Genomic DNA, 17,941 nt, shown 5'->3' on the forward strand with positions numbered 1-17,941 from the left:
GCACGACGCTTCCGCCACCCCTCCGCTGCCAGATGTGTCCCCCGCTCCCCCCACGGGCTGTGTCCCCCCAGCCCCCTGCACCCCCACCCTTCCTCCCCGCCGGCCCCTCTCCTCTGGGATGTGCCCAACACCTGCTTCCAGTTCAGTCCCAGTTTGCCGGCGCTCCCAGGACCCCACGGTCCCCACAACACCCAGGGGACACACGACCCCGACAACCTCTGGCATCCCCATCCTTTGATGGGCTGGGGGGACCATCAGCTCGTGTCCCCAAATGGGGGGTGTTCCCCCTCCGCGGTGCCATTGCCCAGTGCCAGGCCAGGCACCCAGCAGCCCCGGCCCCTCACGGGCACCCGGCAGAGCGGGGCAGAGGGTGCAGGACCGCCCCATCCCGGCCCGCACTTCCCACCCAAGTCCTCCTGCCCCAAATCCTCCTGGATGCAGACTGCCCCGGGCAGGGAGCTGCCCATCGCCAGGCCCTGGCAAATAGCTGGGTAAGGTTGAAAAGCAAGACAGGATTAGCCGCGGGCAGGGAAAATAGCCTCTCCCCTCAAAAATAGCTTCCTGGGATTAAAAATAGCCAGAGGTCCCAAAGCCATTGCTGCCGGGGGACGCAGGCACCAGCTGGGCTGGGCCGCCCGCTCCCGCGCTGTGGGACAATTAGGGGCATTATGGGGAGCTTAGGGCTCCTCGGAGCCATCTGGCCGCGGGCAGAGCCCCTCAGCACCGTCCCTGCTGTGGGATCAGGTCCCTGCTGCAGGATCAGGTCCTGCTGCAGGATCAGGCCCGCTCCGGGTAATCCCAGCGAGCCCCATGATGGGGATGGTCCCCAAACCCCGGTTATCCCCCTTGCCGGGGCAAGTCCCTGGGGATGCTCTGGGCTGTCCCAGGGCACGGAGCAGGGTTTTCCCCGCGGGCAGGATCAGGCCCGGCCGGGGGCAGGAGCTTTGCGGGTGTCCCACGGCACAGGGGCTGCCCCGCTCCTGGCACTGGAAACCCCCAGCCGGGGGTGATGCGGGGACGCGGCCGGGACCGGGGGTTTCTGCCCTGGGTTGCACCCTGCAAACTCCCAACCCTCTCCCAGGAGCTCGGCCAGGGCTGCTTGACCCCGAGAGCTCGGGCTGAGCTGGAGCAAAATGATTCCCCCTTCCCCCTGCTCGGGCAGGAGACCCCTGGGCAGCCCCCGGCCGGGAGCCGCATGGGGCTTCAACCCCCAGGCATGTGCCAGCCGCCTCGGGATGCCGACGGGACCGGGGGACACTGGCGGGACATGTGCCCCTTTCTCCCAGCGCAGGGCACCGACGGGCGTCGAATGCCCTCCCCGCCGGCTGCCCCGGCCGCACCGCGCTGCTCCTCCCCGCGCCGCAGGAAAGCGGCATCAAAGGCGGCCGGAGGCAGGCGGGCTGGGAACGCGGAGCTCAGGTTTTCCCAGAAAGCTCCGGCGCGGGCTGAGCCCCACGTGCCAGCGGCGATGGCCGTGCCACGGTGTGTGCTGAGCCGAAGCCGCCGGCGCTGGCGGGGAGGCGACTGCTGGCGTCACCGCCACGTTGGCGACCAGAGGCAAAGGTGGTCTTGGTGACGAGGGGCGAGGACCAAAAGCCACTGGCGAGCGCCGCACCCCCGGCACAGCCAGTCCCGGGCCGGGGAGCGGGAGCTGGGTTTGACATTTTCACCTCCACCTCCTGTTTTCTGCTCTCCTCCCACCCGGCGCTTGGAAACGGCTCCTCTTTCTCTCCCTGCTTTTCTTCCCACATTTCCGTTGGCCACGGGCTTTCCGCAACGTCTCCTGCAGGAGCTTGAAAAGAATAAATCCCCAGCTCCCGGAGTCACGGGAAGGAGCAATTCACCGAGCTCACGTTGCTACAGCCAGAGATGCTCGTGGGATGAGAGTGGGGACGGCTGGCAGGGGACGGCGGTGTCCCAGTCTGGAGTGGGGACAGCCACCCTGGGGGAGCGGCGAGGTGGGGGGGCCTCTCCGTGCCCCCCGGTTATCATCAGCTCCACCCGCTCCGCAGCCCCCCTCTGCCCCCGCCGGGCATTAGCCAGCTGATCCCGCTCGCAGCCTCCCTAAGGCACTTACAGGGGTTAAAAACAGCAACTGTCCCAGCCCTGACCCCAGGGACCGCGGCCACCCCCTGCGTGGTCCCCCCGGCTCCAGGAGGGTCCTGGGTGTTGCCTCCTGGTCACCCCATCCCCTCCCAGCTGGGGCGGTGGGCACAGCCGCGGGGTGACCCACACGCATCGCCGCCTCCCCGCCTGCCTGCGTGGTGCCGAGGCGATGGGCGACATTGATAAAGGGTGCTGGGCCGGGCGACCGCGGCGGGGGCTGCCGTCTGCTGCAAAGGGCCGTGGCGGAGGGGAAGGGGATCCCCCATCACCCAGCCGGTGCCCTGCTCCCAGCACCCTCCCCTCTGCCTTCCCCAAAATCCTGCCCGACGGCGGGGAGATGAAAGCCGGGCTCACGCTGCCCTGCCTGCCCTGCCTGCCCTGCCTGCCCACATCCTTCCCCACACATTCCTCTCCCTCCTTCATCTCTCCGGGGGTGCCCATCCGCGCTCAGCGCCGCGGCAGCCCAGGCTGGAGGAGACCTTGGCGTTTTCCCCTCTGTTAAAAATAGCATGAGATTTATTTTCTGGCAGCATGGAAAGCCCCCGGGGCGGCCGAGAGGAAGCAGCCGGGCTCGGGCAGGCCGGGGCGGTGGGGGGAGAGCGCAAAGGGCAGGAAATAACCCCCGGCAGCGCGGCCCTGGCGAGGGGAAAATGCTCAGATGCAAACAGTGTGCGGTTAATGTGGAAACTCCCAGGGCAGCAGCGACAGCCGGCCTCGTGCATCCTGCGCTCCGGCCAAGCTGCCTCCTCCTGCTCCCCGTGGCAGGGCTCCGGACCCCCCGCCAGCACCCCGACCCCTCTGCCCAAGCACCTGAGTTTGTCCTGACCCCAGCCCCGCATCCCCATGCCCTCCCTGGCACCCGTCCCCCCCACCTCGGTCATACAGAGGGGAGGTGGGATGCTGCAGGAGACCCCGGGATGCTGCGGGAGATCCTGGGATGCTGTGGGAGACCCCGGGATGCTGTGGAGACCCTGGGATGCTGCGGGAGATCCTGGGATGCTGTAGGAGACCCTGGGATGATGTGGGAGACCCCAGGATGCTGTAGGAGACCCCGGGATGCTGTGGGAGAACCCGGGATGCTGTGGAGACCCTGGGATGCTGTGGGAGATCCTGGGATGCTGTGGGAGACCCCGGGATGCTGCGGAGACCCTGGGATGCTGGGGGAAATCCTGGGATGCTGTGGGAGACCCCAGGATGCTGGAGAGACCCTGGGATGCTGTGGGAGACCCTGGGATGCTGTAGGAGGCCCTGGGATGCTGCGGGAGACCCCAGGATGCTGGCAGGCGACAGGCAGGGGAGGGCAGGGAAGGGTCCTGCCCGACAGAGCATTTCGCATCCCGTCACCCCCTGCCCTGTCTCCCTCGGGGCCAGCCCAAATCGCTCCTGGAGCACTGGGCAGTTGGTTTCAGTCCCTGTCCCCCTGCCACGACCGAGCAGGGCCATTCCCAGAGCGGAGCTGGCAGCTGCCTGCTCATGAACCAGCCGGAGCTCTGTGCTGCCCGCCTCTTCCTGGCATTTCACTCCTGGGGGGCTCAGCCACGGGCTCCCACCCGCCCTCCGAGGATGCTCGGGTGCCTCTGCCTGCACCCACCTCCCTCTCTGCCCCTGCCTAAAGCAGGGGGGGAGGGCAGGGCTGACCCCGCTCCTGGCCGGCGTTTCCCAGGCTGCCAGGCAGAGCATCCCACATTGCCGGGCAGAGCGTCCTGCCCTTCCCCTGCCCGCACACCCACCCCCGGCAGCACAGGACCTTCGCTTCCCCCGATCCCTCCTCCCTCGGGATGCCCTCTCTGGGCCGCTGCCCCCCGCGACCTCCCTCTGCTTCCCGGGGGCCGGCTCCTATTTCCTGGGGACATTTTGGTTCTTTTCCCCCTTCCCCAGCCCATTCCTTGTCAGCCTCACTATTATCTCCTCCCTGTCCACCCACCTGCTTATTTTAGCTGCTTCTTCCTTCCTCTCAGCTGCTTTCGGAGCAGAATCTGGCCCCGCTCCCCCTCCGGCAGCCCCCACCCCGGCCACGCCAGCCCCCTGCCCGCCCGCGTCCCCAGCGTCCCCTCATCACCCGACTGCGGCCAGGCGAGCGATGCTGGGTGCCAGGTGTGGGCAGCCACGGGGTGCCAGGCCACGCTGCCCGTGGGCACGGTTCCCTGCCTGCCCGCTGGCCGGGCGCGGAGGCTCTATTTAAGGCAGGATCCTGCCATTGCTCCTTGGCTAATTGAAGCCTGTGGCTGCCCTTTCAGGCTCCTTGGCTCGCTGGCTGGTCCCTCTCCTCCCTGCCTGCGCTGTTCGCTTGGGTTGCCTGGCCTCTGCCTGAACCCTGCCTGCAGGCTCTGGCTGCCTGCATCCCTGCCTGCCTCCCCCAGCCTGCATTGGCTTCTGGAGTGCTCCACCGTGCAAACCAGTTTGCAATGAAGCATCTTCCATCAGGGAAAAATGGCTGGGTTACATCCCCCTGCCCTGCCTGCACCCTGCCCGCATCCCCACACCCTGCCCGCATCCCCACATCCACCCCAGCCTCCCCGGGCAGGCAGGGAGGGCTTCTCCCCTGGCCAACCTTCAGCGTTTGAATCCCATTTTCTGTGTGACGTTGTGACTCTCCATCACAGGAGGCTTTGAGGAGGGGGTTGGCAGATGCCGTCAGCCAGCGCTGACCCTGCCAGGGACCCCCCGGCCCCCCAAGACCCCCCCAGCCCCTTTCCCCCGGCTCCCCCCACACACACAGACCCCGGGACGAGCTCCCAGCAGCCACTCTCCCCATTCCCAGCATGTGCTGGAGCGCAGGGGCCGCCGGGGAGGGCTCCCAGCGTGGCGCTGCCAGCAGAGCCGGGAGATGTCGGCAGCTCGTTATTTATTTAAAGCTCCATCTTTGCGGGGAGCGCCTGTCCTGCAGGGAGGGATCCGGCTGCCGGAGAGTCGCCGGCCACCCTCGCTGGGGCTTTTCTCCCTGCCCGGGGCTGAGCGATGCCCCCCGGCCCGGGGGGAGGACGCAGCCCCCTTTGCAGCCACTTCTCCCCCTGCCTGGCACCGGCCATCGCGCGGGACGGGGGGACAGGCTTCCCGGCACCCCTGCTGTCACCCCAACCCGCGGAGCAGGGTTTGGCCTCGCCACCGCCGTGGCTCGGTCCCTCGGTGGTGACAGGGACGTGTGGCTCGGGCGCCGTTTCCAAGGTAACCCTGGATGAGCTCGGCCTCCGCATCCCTCTGTGCCCCCGCATCCCTCCGTGCCCCTGCATCCCTCCGTGCCCCCGCGCCGAGGAGCCTCCTGGGGCCTCGCTGCTGCGGGGGCTTGGCGGGGGCAGCGGCGGCTTGAGCTGGGGACGGGGACGGGGACAGGGAGGGAACCGACCGCAGGGAGGAGGGATGGGGAAGGGGAGAGGTGCAGGAGGACATCCCTCTCCTCCCCGTTCCCAGCACAGCTGTCCCCTGGGCATGGGTGTGTTCGACCCATCCCGGAGACGGGACCTCGGGGACCTCGGGGACCAGGTCAGGGTGTTCCCGTCCTCCCTCCTGGAGCACCTCCCAGAGAGAAAACCAGAAATAGGAGCTGTGGTTCCCCGCCCAGCCACAGGCACCAGGCCAGGGCCATGGGCGGGAGCGTGCCCCGAGTCCTGGGGGCAGCCGGCTCGCCCCGCGGGCCGCCCTGGCCGGAGTCCATCCAGCACCGTCTCCCCGTCCCCCGCCATGCTCTGTGCCGGGTACGGCAGCGCTGAGCCATGCGGCATGGACAGAGGGCTGCGGCACGGACGGAGGGCTGCAGCCCTCCGCTCACCTCCCCACCTTTCCCCCCTCTGCTCGCAGCCCCCTGCCCACCCCATCCCTGGCCACGCAGTTGATCCATTCCCAATTTTCCATTCGCTCTGGCTTGCATTAAACAAATCTTCCAGGGTGGGCATCCGAGGCTGGGGCGGACTGGGATGCTCCAGCACAGAGGGGCTCGGCAGGGGTGGGATGCTCCCAAAGGGAAGCGGCGCCATGGAGGAGAAGATGCCGGACTCTTCTCCGCTGCGTTGGGAGAGCCAGGGGGGCCGTGGGGAGCTGGATGCCGCACGGAGGGGAAGCGGCTCTGCTGCCAGGAGGCTGCCAGCCCGCCCTGGGCACCGTTTCCATCGCAGCCCTCCCTTCTCCATCTGCTCTCGCTGCCTCCTCCGGGCCCTCCTGCACGCGGGGCCACCGACAGCAGCTATTTCTTATTACAATACGTTCCGGTCCATCGCCCCCAAGATCTGCATCCTTGGGACCTGTGTGACTGGGAACTCGATTCCTCCCCGTTAATGAGTTTATGCCAGTAAAGGGCTTTGAAGATGTAAAGCTCCGTATAGGATCCGAGTATCATTTTTGTTATTGATTTCACTGCCCAGTCCCTGAGACGCTGCTGGAGGACACGTACCTCCGGGTAAAGCCTCCTGAGTCCTTGGGGAGGCAGCGGGGAAGGACGCAACCCCGGCTTGGAGCAGAGAAGGAGAAATCCCTTCTGTGTAGACGCACATCTCCACAACGCTTCCAGGTCTGCACCCTTCCAAGAGCAAAGCCCCGCATGCAGCTTGCAGGACAGCAAACCTCGCCTTGCCATGAAGAAGCTGTTATATGGCAAAACCCCACGTCAGGGGAAGAGATCTGAGTCCTGCCTGGCTGCTAACAAACAAAAATGTCGTCGCTGGAAATAACGAACGGCTAATTGCACTGTCCGCCACGAAGGGAAGATGAGAGAAAATCGCTCCAGGTTTATTATACTTGGCAAATTCCCCCTTTCAGTAAATAATTTCCATACTCCAACAGGGATCCATTTATTAATTGAATTAATTTACTCAGCCTTTTTTTTAAGACTTCAGATGATTCTTTTCCTTAGGAAAGGGTAAACAGCCTCGTGCCGTGTGCCGCATGCTGGGTATCCATAGGAGACGATGCCAAGCGGGGATATTCCACCACCCGCGTGGTGAAACCGAGATGGAGTCGGACCCAGAGGGAGCTGGGGGCAGCGAGGCTGCGGAGGGACGAGGTGGAAACACCCCGGTCCCCGGCTGCTGCCGAGCTCTGCCCTGCTCATCCCACCCTGCCTGAGCCAGCGGAGGCAGGGACTGAGAACACAAATGCTCAGCCCTTTATTTTCCAGGGCAGTTTGCTGGTTGTCTTTCAAGGAAATTTGGCACTGGCAAAGCGGGGGGGATTGAGACAAACCCTCCGCGTGTCCCCAGGCCCAGCGGAGCCGCAGGCAGCAGCAGTGCCCGGCCCTGGCTGTGCCACGCTGGAGAGGTTTTGGGGACGGAGGCGGCCGAGCTCTGGAGGGGATGGAGAGGGGCTGCGGCAGGGCTTCAGCATCCTCGTCCTACCGAGGGCACGGGGCTGCTGGCAGGGATCTTCAGGGAGGTGGCAGGGCCGAGGCCACGTCCACGTGGCTGCTGGGTGGGACGGGATGCCGAGGGGCTCTGCCCATCCCAGAGCACCGTGCGCACAGCGGGATGAATCCGGGTGCGGATCCAGGCTGCGGGAGAGCGCGGCGCAGAGCAGACCCCAGCCCAAAGTGGCCTGATGGCATCCCACCACCCTGCCCCAGCCTCGGCCACCCCGGCAAGCCGAGCCCTGGGGGTCCTGATGCTGCAGGGGACCCCAAGCCGTGAAGGACCCGGAGTGGCGGAGGTCGGGGTCAGGGTGGGGCCGTGAGTTTGGAAGCGGCCCCTCCGCCGGGAGCCGCAGGAAGGGCGGCTGGAGCCTTTTGTCGACCTCGGCTGGCGGCGGCCGCACGAAGGTCCTTGACGGACTCCGCATGGCCCCATCCCCACGCGCCCTCCCTGGGGACCGGCCCGGCTGGGCGCTGCCCTTGTTTCAGAGCAAGCAAACCCCGGGTGGGTGTGCAGCCTCTCCCGGCTGCTGGTCCCCACCGGAGCGGGATGGTGGTGCCGGAGCCCCTGCCTGCACCCGCCATGGCTGCCCCGGGCTGCCGAACCCGGGGAGGGCAGAGCCCGGAGCTGCTGAGATGCTGCACGGACCCCTGGGCGTCGGGACCCCCGGGGAGGATTTCCTGCACCGGCAAAGGGCACCGCTGCCCCTTGGCCCAGACCTCTCCCGGCCATGGGATCTTTGGGAAACGCCTGCCCGTTTCCCCACTCCCGGGGCCACCCGCGGTCATTTCCCGTGGCAGGAGCTGGCGTGGGTGCGGGTCTCATGTCTCCCTCCCAGTACTTGGCCGGGGAAACGCTGCGCCGGGAGAAATCACCGGGAACCACTAAGCCGAAGGCTGTGGGAGAATCAACCCCGGCTAATTATCGGCGAGGGAAGGAAGTGGGGAGGGAGATGCTGTGCCGGGGCCGGAGGGTGGGGAGAGGAACCGTGCTGCTCCCAGCTCCGCACTGACTCACCGGCAGCCCTGGGAAAGCCGCCTCACTCTGCGATTACGACAGATCAGACATTGATAATGTGCTTTCGGCAATCGCACGGACTGACGGGAGCGATCGCCGCGCTTGTGCCGAGCCTCAGGTCCCTCCCGGTTAAATCCAGGAGGGTGTGGGAGCAGGGAGGTGCTGCACGCGCGGTGTGAAGCCCGTCCTCGCCTGCTCGAGGTGCAGTGTGTTTTACACCGTTTTCTACCTTATTGATGCTCTTGGGTGGAAGAAACGAGGCGGCTGCTGCTGCTGCCCCGAACGGCAGCCAGGGCCCCCCCAGCTCCCGCTAATGGGAGCCATCCAGCCCGGCCGTGTCCCGACCTGAGCGGTGCTGGTGCAACTCTAATGCATTGCCACTGGGCTCCGTGGCTTTACTCTACGGTTTCCCCAGTGGGTCTGAGATCAGGAGGAGACCAGCAGAGGCAGGGGGTCAGGATGAGGCCCCCAGCTGCGGGCAGGGTGCTGAGCTGCCTGCAGCAGGGCTCTGCGTGGAGCCGGGCTGCGAGCGGGGAGGGGATGGGTGCCGCTTGGCTGCCGCTTCCTCCCCAGTTACCCCTCCCTGTTCCTGCCATATGGCACCGGCGCTGCCCGCCTTTGTGCCGAAAGCACCCGAAGGTGCTTCCCGGCGAAGCGTCCCTCCTGCCACCCCGCTCCTGGGATGCAAACCTGCCGTTCCTCTGGATAAATCAGGGCAGCACGCTCAGATTTCCCCCAGCAGGATCTGACCCTCAGATCAGCATCCCTCCCCTCCGGATACCACCGCAGGGATGCTTTGGTGGCCCCGGGGCTGCCGAGCGGGACCGGTGGAGATGCCATCGCGGCGGTGCGTGTGGCGAGGCCGTGCCTGCGAGCTGGCATCAGGAAATGGCTAAAAAATGGAGGTTAAAAAAAAAAAAGAAAGCAAGCAAGCAGAGCCCCACTTTTGGTTCCTGTTTCAGGGTCTCCAGCCTCGCCGCCAGCCGGTGCCCCAGGGGTTCGGTCTGCTGCGAGAGGCAAATGTCACCTCAGTGCCGGGGGGACGCCTCTCGGCGAGCCCCGTTCTCGGAAGCGGGGAGCGGGGGGTGCCCGGCGCTCGCTTGGTGTTTGGGGGATTTTCGGTGGAGTTCCCGTGGGTCCTTTCTCACGGGTCGCTCCCGCTGCGGGCAGAGCCGGCAGCTGCAGGCAGTGGAGGCAGGCTGCCCACGGCAGGAGCACCGGTGCTCATGAGGGGTGCTGGAGCACGTCAAGGCTGAGTTTTGGGGGTGGCGGGGAGGGAGTCCGGCCGGTTCCCGTGGGGCGAGCGTCCTCCCGGGCACGGGGGGGGCCGGGCACTGCCCCATTTATCAAGGTCACGGCCGTGGGCAGCGCAAAGCAGAGGCGATGTGACTATTTCTGAGAGCTGAGGGAACTTCACTGGCCTGATTCCCATAAATAAAACATGCAGGGAACAGCCCCTGCTCTGTCCTATTAATTCTGGACCCCAGGGGCCCGGCTCTGCGCGCATCCAGCAGCTCAGCGTCGCCTGCTCCGCTCCCCTCTCCGGAGCCTGGCTGGGCTCAGAAAGGTTCGAAAGCCCCCAGTTTCCACGAAATGCAGAGTGCAAGTGTTTTGAGGTCACTTTATGAACAATTCATTTATTTTCTGAGACACGGAGCCAGCCGGGAAGGCTGCTGGTGTGCGGGTGGGGTTGGGGAGCAGAGGACGGCCTCGGCTGGCGGCAGCCCCCAGCCCCACTCCCCGCTTCCGAGGGGCCGGAGCTGTTTCCAGCCGCTGCCCTTCCCCGTGTCCCAGCGATCCGGGTGCCGGTGCCCCCCCGGCCCCCCTCTGCCCCCGGCGCTCCAGAAGCAGATGAGCTCACGTCGCCCGGTTCCTCCAGCCCCTCACCAAAGGCATTAGCAGAAGAAGGGAGTTTAATTATCTGGGTTTTCTTCCAGGAGGGCATGAACCTGTCTCTCTGTTGAATTTATCAATTGCCACTAGACTTTATCCCTCGCTTTCAATTTGCTTGTGATGGTGTTTTCTTCACCGAGGGCATCATGTCAGCAGCTCCCCTCTGCACAGCACGGACACAGTAAATGATTTCTCTCTTCCCTCTGCGGCATCGGGTCCTGGGCGCTTCCTCTGACACCCACACCACAGCATCCCCCCACCGGTGCCCACGTTGGATTCGCATCTATCAACGACCGTGGCCATGCCCACCCTGCACGGCGGCGGAGCGAAAGCTGGAGAGCCGCCAGCGCCGAGAGCGCGTCTCGCCCCGGGGCTCTGCTAATATCCATGGCCCCGCCAGTCATACCCAGAGATGAAGGGCCCCCATTTTCAAGTGACTCAGACTCACCCTTCCTTCCTCAGGAAAACCTGTGATCAGATAAAGCCATCAAACTATCTGGTAAGAATAAACAAGCTCGCATCTGCACGGATGCAGGCTATACCCCCTCTAACCCCTCGCAGAAAGAGGAGGCAACGTGTCTGCTGCCTTAACCCTCTCCTTAGGGGAGGCACCTCCAGCCCTGGGAGGAGAAGTGGGGTTTGCTCACACGTGTGCAAGGCTGGGAGCTGCTCTCCTGGTGTAACTGCCTTTGCTGGAGGCTGGGAGAGTCAAATCCCAGCCAGCACCAGCACCGGCACCGGCACCAGCACTGGCACAGCATCTCTCCATCCTCCCTTGTCCCACTGAGCTGTGTCTGTGCTGCACCAGCAATAAATACACAGAGAAAGCAAAGGTGCCCGTGAGGGTGAGCAGAGGAGGAGCAGAGGGGCTGCATGGGTGGAGGAGGAGAAGGGAAGGAGGCAAACGTTTAAAAAAACCCGCAACTGCCACCAGATGGGCAGCTGCCCCCGCAAAGGTGACGTGCTGGCAGGCGGAGGGGCTGGCGAGGAAAAGAGCAAAGGAAGGTGTGAAGATTTCCCTGCAGATTAAACCAAAAACACACTGCGTCTGCTGCTCGCTAACCCAAGCCTGGGCAGGGAAAACAGAGTGGGTTTGGGGTTTGCTCGCACCCCCCGAGGGTCCCGGTCCGGCAGCGGCAGGACCTCCCCAGCGCCCCGCAGGTCTCAGCCCTGCCCGTGCCCATGGGACGCCCGGGGGGGCTCCCACCCTACCTGGGGGGCTTGCACGACCCTGGAGGGGCCGGGAGCCCACGGCTGCCGGGGCAGCTCCGCTCCCCTCACCCCAAAAACCCCTCGGAGGCCAGAGATGAAGGAGCGCAGTGCAAGGATGCGGCTGCAGGCACCAGGGGAGGTTACACCGGCAGCTCGGCAGCTCCGGCGCTGCCTTCCCTGGGAAAAGCAAGGATGGAGCAGGGGCTGACCGAGGTGTGCAGCGGCGAGGCACTGCGGGGCTGCTTGAACCGGTGCCGGGTCCAGCAGTCAAGGGCAGGAATTGTAGCTCGGGGTCGGTGCAGCAATGCTGGGAGCAGATAATGCATTACAGGGAACTGACTGCCGGAGAAGCCATAAAAGTGAGTGGGCTGGGTTTAGGAAAGCTGAGAAGAGAGAGGGGAAATTTGTGGAGAGGTTTGGAACTACTAAATCAAGGGGGGAAGAAAATAAAGGAGGCATCCATCTTCTTCGCCCGCATCCCTGTGCCACTCCCCAGAGAGCAGGGGCTCCTCCAGGCTTCGGGGGCAGCGGCTTTTCTCCCTCTGCCTGGGAGCATCCCCGAGCCTGGGTGCAGGGGCTGGCCCCACCGGCACAGCTCCGGCCGCGACGGGCTTCAGGGCTCATCCAGACAGTGACTATTTTCCCATCCGATGGCTGAAATGGGGTCAGACGCGATGGCTGAGCAAGAGGGCTACTGCACGGGGCTGAGCACACGTGAGGGACGAAGGCGAGCAGAAGGGAGGCCGAATTCAATGCCGCTGGTGCCTTGGTACCAGAGTCAGGCCCTGGGGGACACGGAGCCCTGCCTCCCCTGGACCCCTGCAGCCCCCCGGACCGATATCCCCTTGGCCGTGGCCCCGGGGCGATGCTGGGCTCTGCCCATGCCCTGCCCTGCCTTCCCGGCCATCCAAGAGAGCCAGGAGAAGAGGAAACATCTTCCCGAGGGCGGCTGGCTCCGGGTGGGATTTTCCGCTGCCTGTTTGCCGTGTGCTGCCGAGGCCAGCCCGGCCCCTGCTCAGGTGCTGGATCTCCCTGGCTGTAATTTCATCCCCGGGCTCCCGTAACAGCTCCGGCCGGGCGACTCGAGGGAAATGACCGGGGCGCAGGTCCGAGCCCCAGCCCGGAGCTGCATCCGCCCGCCATTTCCACCCCGGCCTCGTCTGGCGGCTCCCCCCGTGACTCCCCATTTTCCTCCTCTCCCCTCCTTTCCCCACCCCGCCCCGCGCACCCAGCAGTGCTTCCTGCGGCAGGGCGAGGGCTGGGGGCTGCGGGGCGCCCGGCGGGACCCCTCCCTGCCGACCCCGGCTCTGCCCGGATAGGAAATCCTGCGGGAGCCGAGGGCTGGGAACAGCGGCCGAGCTCTCCCCGGGGCCGGGCAGCACCGGGATTTCGGCTACAGGTCGCGGCAGCCAGCCAGGCTGCTCCGGGCGGAGGGGGAAAGCCGAGGCGAGCAGGGAGAAACCCAGGAGGAGGGCCTGGAGACCACCGTGACGTGCCCGCGGCGGACACCCATACACCCATCACCATTTCCACCACCGAGAGGGTTTTTTGTGCTTAAATGAGCCACTTTCCCATTGGGAAGGGTGGGAAGAGAGGGTGGCCGTGGGCATTGCAGCGGGAAGATGCTGCCCACCGCAATGCGCGGCCACCGGCGTCACCGCGACAGCTCACAGGTCTGTAGGAAGCAGGCGTCGTCAGCACGGCTGCTCACAGAACGGCTTGGTGATGCTAAATACTATTAACTGCCTTCGAATAGCTTCTAATAGAAACTAATTTATTGACAGCCTCATCGCTCCTCATGACAAGCAATTTAATATAAATTCAAATATGGTGCAAAATGCTTCTTATTTACTTAAGAGCATTTTGTGAATGTTTTGCCTGGGTCCCCCGAATTTTTCTTGTTATTATTTTAGAATGGGAAGCAAGCAGAGAGATCTGCCACTACCCCCGCCGCAGCTCAGCTCCAGGCACTGCCCCGCGTGGGACCCCAAAATTTGGGCTCTCTGGGCAAATTCAGGACACTGGAGGTAAAACCGCAAGGAAGCATCAGGGCAGGAGCACCACGCAGGCGAGCTCCCCATCCCTCCTGAGCCGCGGGGGGACGGAGGTGGGGTTAATTCACCCCGAAAGGGTCGGACCGTGCCCGCTGGAGCGTCAGCCCAAGCTCTGCATAAACGAGAGCAAAACTTGACTTACCGTATTTAACCTAGCGAAACCTCGACTGTGGCCTGAATCGTGAGGCGAACTACCAATTGCCTGACTAAACCCCAAACCACACTTCCCAGACTTTGGTAGTTTTATATATTTTAGCTGTTGCTTCTGCCTTTTTCAAGCGTAGCTCCATCACATGCACTGTTTCTACAGATCGCATGAAACAAAGGGCTCACGTGCAGCCCTGCAATTTCTTTGGGTTCTGAAGAACACAAAATCATTGCAAGCAGAGGGATATATTTCAGCTAAATCTCTCTTAAACGCTGAGTAGTTTGAGGTGCTGTAGCAAAAAGGCTCGAGCTTAACTGAGAGCCAAATCAGACTTTGAAGGACGCCGGCACTATGGGAACGTCCCTATTTGTGTCTTGCAACTATTGAAAAGAGAAATGGGTTTGCCTGTTTGGAAAGGGGCTGGTGTGAGCCCCTGGGTGATGGCTGGGAAAGGCTGCAGGCATGAAGGACAGCGATGCTGGAGGAGGAAGGATCAGAATTTATTCTAAAGGTGCCAACGCTGTGCTGTTGGTCTCAGGAGAAAGCACGGCCCAGGCAGTGGTTCTTCCCCGATGCACAGAGGCGAACGTCAGTGAAGAGCTGCAAAGGGAGAAGATCTGGTTAAAGAGTACCCCCGAAACGCAGAGCGCTGAGCTGCTCCGGAGCCAAACCCAGGAACGGAGGAAACCCCTTAGAGGGATGAAGTGCCAGAGCACTACGACGTAAAATACAGCGGAAAGCAACCTCAAGAAGAGCCCAAGCTCACAAAAAGGGAACAGAGATCCTTTATTGCACGAGGAGGGCGATGTCGGTGTAGCACAAAGTGACCTGCTTGAGCCTGGACCAGCACCAAAATGATCCCTGGGTGGGAATCAAAGGGCCTGAGGTTGGCTCTAGGCTCCCACCGGGGTCTGCAGACCCAGAGTCTGGCTGCTGCTGGGCCACCCCAGGGAGGAGAGCAGGCGGGAGACGAGACAGAGCCGGGCAGCACGCTGGGGACGCTGGGGACGGAGCAGCCCCGAGAAGGTCTGGGGACAGAGCTTGCTGCTGTCCCCCCCCACACGCACGCCTGCACCCCGCCGTGCCGTGGCCCCGGCACCTTTCACCCTCACCATCATCTACAGCCTTGGGTGAACCTAAACGAACACCCCGGAGCTGAACTCAGCCAGGCCACGAGGAGCTGGGAGTGGGGACCGAAATTTGGCAGCCTGGAGGCTTCTCCACTTGAGAGGCTTTGAAAGGGAATGTATTTTTGGAGCATTAAAGATCAACTGTTTCTGACTCCGGCCAATCCCTTTCAAGAGCAGCACCAAAGGAGGTCAGTGGGATGCGGCTGGTCAAATATTTTGTACATGAACATCATCTCTCACCCCCTCAAGTATTTACAGACCTGAGAGCATTTCCTGCTGTTCCCCCCCGTTGAATATTTGGTGTCTCTGCTTTCTCCAGCAGGATGGCGCGGTGCTCCTCGGGTAGTGGTGAAGACGTGAAGGACCACCCCAGTGCTGCCCTTCAGTACAGAAAATAAAAACTAAAGCAGCGCAATGTGTTTAGTCACACAAATGGCAATGGATTTGCCCGGCAAGCAGTGAAACAGCAGTGCACGATAAGGAGAAAAAGTATGCGGGGGTGGTGGTGGGGGGAGATGGGGTGGAAAGAGGGAGTTTTATTCTCCAGGGTTTTTTTGTAATCTTCATTCACCATATTTAGTAGGCTTGTGACTTGCCCTCGCTAGCGCATGGAGAATTCCCCCAAGTGTTTACTCCCACAACCTAGCAAATGCCTCAATACACATCATGGAAAAAATACAATCGACATCTTCACTCCCACTAGAGAAGGAATTCTAACTTGCCCGGCACAGACCGGGAGTGTGTGCCTGTGAGAGAGACAAATACCGCTTCATTAGCTCGCCTCAGATGTGGTTTACTCCTCAAATGACCTGGTCAGGGCTGCACACCACCTCCCTCCCTTCCTTCACCTAAAGAACCGCCTGACCTTTGATCGGAGCAGAGGGACAGGAATGTGGGTCCTTTAACCCCTTCCTCCGCCATCAGCGAGCTGCTCTCGATGTGGCTGATGAAGTTGATGGTCCCAGGATTCTCAGGGATCCAGAGCCGCCGTGAGGAGGAGGAGCAGAGCCCTGCAAAATGGCTTTCTTCCTGCTGGAGTTGGGGAAGAACAGGCTTTGGTGATGGAGATCCGTGTCTACCACGTACGGGACGGGGAAGCAAAAGGGGGATCACTGCGAGCAGGGCTTACGGATCAGGGATCGCTCAGGAATAGTTTTGCGCCTCTATTTCAGAGCACAAAACTTTTGTAGGGGAAAAAACAGACTAATTAGGCCATTTGGGTTTTCTCAGCCTGCTTCCAAACTGACCACATGACAAGGACACACAAGAAATCATTTTAAATGTAAAATCTCCTACAGCTGCGGTGAATATAAGGTAGAGCAGAGCTGAAAGGAGCTGGAGCGAGAATGCTTCAGCATTACGGATGATTTTGCAAAGGGGATGCGGTACAAACGCAGCAACCCAGGCAGCTTTCCTCCACCGCTGCTCCCCAGTCCGGTCCCACCTTGCCCTGGCAGAGGGGACAGCGGGAGGACGGGGCACAGGAGGGCTGGCCGGTCGCTGCGATCGTCCAGGGAGTGATCACAGAGGCGCAGGGAGGCAGAATTCGACGACGGGCGCCCGAGTCCGCATGCGCTTAATTCGCCAGCCAGCGACAACGACGAGCCACTAAGCGTTGGCGCGCGGCTTCGGCTCGGCTGTGCCGGTGGCTGGGGGTACGTTCGAGCGCTCGCACGCATGCCCTTCGTAAAGAAAGCAAGGGAGCGTGTCGGGGCGATTCCAAACTCTCTTGTGCTAGAGCAATCTGACTTTTACCTGTTTCCCCAGTGGCTAAAAGCTATCGGCGGTGCGATTAAAGTCCTCACCTCCGGCGGTCTCTGCCTTGATGAAATCTGTGATACGGTGGCGTGCAAAGGGCGTCGACTCGGGCTGGAAACACACGGTCTGTCGCCCCTGACATTTCTCCGAAGAGGAGCATCGTTACGCTCTTAACCTCTCCTTTGCGCACCTCGTTTATGGCGCTTTGCACACCAAAAATCGCACGAACTACCCTGATTTTTCCTCCAGCTCATCTTTTTTCCTATCCTCTTCCTTTTTTCCACGCACGTTCTTTCCTTCTTTATGAGGAGAAACCACCTCTCTTCTAAGGACAGGCTGAGCAATTGCAGTATTTACCTAAAATACAATACAAACTCCTAATTAAAGGAGGCGAGGGGACAGCGTGATTGGCAAAAGAATATTAAACCTTTTCAAGTCTCCTGAAATCCTTTGTGCGGAAGAGCTCTGGGAAACTCGGCCTGCCGCCACCCTCCCCCTCTTGGAGAGCGTTCCCCAGGGCAGTGCCCAGGCTGCAGCTGCTGCTGCGCTGGGGGAGTCAGCCCAGGCTGACACACAAATAAATACGACAGAAATAAATACTTTCTTCCAACAAAGACCCGGGGAAGAAAACCTGGGGGGGAGGAGAGGAGGGAAATGTACGCGCTGAACCTGAGGAGCTTTGGGATAAGAGGGGGAGCTCGGTCTCAAATACAGAGGAGCGAGGAAAGGCAGGAGTGCTTCTAGCTGCAACCAGATGTAATATAGATTTTATGCAAAATAGATATATTTGCATAAAGATATAGGTCCATTTTCAATCAACCCCTATAGCCTTCAGTCAGCCCCCCCAACCTTCACATGTCAGCGTGGAGCCTAAAAAAAAGAAAGACTTAAAGCACAAGGATTTAACACCTGCAGGCGCAGGCGGGAGAGCTTCACGTGAAAACCGGCTGAGCATTTAGGGTGGAAAAGGGATTTTGGCTGTTTAGTTCCGGTGCTCCTCGCCCACAGGTGACAGAGCCCGGCAAACGTGCGTACGCCGAGGCGAAGACGCAGGATTGTGCGTGTAGAAAAGAGCAGGTGGCAGCGGGAAATCCCGCCTGGCGACGATTTTGTGCTGCTTAAGTCTAAGAAATTGTGTCCTTCGTTGCATTAACAGACAACTTCTGCAAAGTCTTCATTTGCATTTTAATGGAGCTCTTTCTAGGAAGGTGCTGCTTGGACTCTGTCGCAATATAAAGCAAAGAGGTAATTAAAAACATGCCGGAGTTAAAAGACATTTCATTTTCATTA

This window comes from Nipponia nippon, unplaced genomic scaffold (genome assembly GCF_047370975.1).
Source record: "Nipponia nippon isolate SJK-2023a ecotype South Korea unplaced genomic scaffold, ASM4737097v1 scaffold_13, whole genome shotgun sequence".
Taxonomy (NCBI): Eukaryota; Metazoa; Chordata; class Aves; order Pelecaniformes; family Threskiornithidae; genus Nipponia; species Nipponia nippon.